General features: G+C 35.2%; 1 protein-coding gene across 1 annotated transcript in view; it reads left to right on the top strand.

Moving 5' to 3' along the window:
* LOC107572074 (myelin-oligodendrocyte glycoprotein-like) overlaps positions 1–748 on the top strand; it is a 5790-nt gene that overhangs the window by 503 nt on the left and 4539 nt on the right. The gene's annotated exons all lie outside the window — the stretch shown is intronic.

Below are 748 nucleotides of genomic sequence, written 5' to 3'. Positions count from 1 at the left end.
TATATTTTTTTTATATATATATATATATATAGAGAGAGAGAGAGAGAGAGAGAGAGAGAGAGAGCGAGAGCGAGAGAGAGATAAAGAGTAGTTGATGATAAAAATGTATTCCTAAAATGCATAATCAGCAATCTCAAATGTAGCCTATGGATAGATAGATAGATAGATAGATAGATAGATAGTAGGCCCTATTATATTTTATTGTTGTATAGGCTATTTGGGTAGTTGATGATAAAACGTAACCTATTCCTAAAATTCATAATCAGCTAAATCAAATGTATAGATAGACAGACAGACAATGTTTTTACATTTTTAATGTTTTTAAAAGAACTAACAAATGAGAATAATGAGGAGGTTTTGACAGATTTAGCTCACTTCTGGGTACAAATCTGTGCCTAAAATATAGTTCGTACACACACACACACACACACACACACACACACACAGTAGACTAACAAAAAAGTACCAAAAAGTACCAGTATGAGTTTGGCCACTCAGGTTATTCTAACACATAAGTGAGTTACTGTTTATGAATGCGGTGGCTGTGGAATTACTTTCGCTTGCGAGCGCATTTTCTGTGCGAGTGAAAGTGTGTGGGTCAGTCAGTGTGAAAGTGTGCTGATGAAGAAACATCTCTGACAGGTATAATTTAGACATCAGCTCAATCTGAAACTGAAGCTTCATGGTTAAGTTTGAACACAGGGACCTACACTCTTAAAAATAAAGGTGCTTCATGATGCCATAGAAG

This window comes from Sinocyclocheilus grahami, unplaced genomic scaffold, assembly GCF_001515645.1.
Source record: "Sinocyclocheilus grahami isolate Dianchi unplaced genomic scaffold, SAMN03320097.WGS_v1.1 scaffold1691.1, whole genome shotgun sequence".
NCBI lineage: Eukaryota > Metazoa > Chordata > Actinopteri > Cypriniformes > Cyprinidae > Sinocyclocheilus > Sinocyclocheilus grahami.
This window is presented reverse-complemented; position numbering and strand designations above follow the sequence as displayed.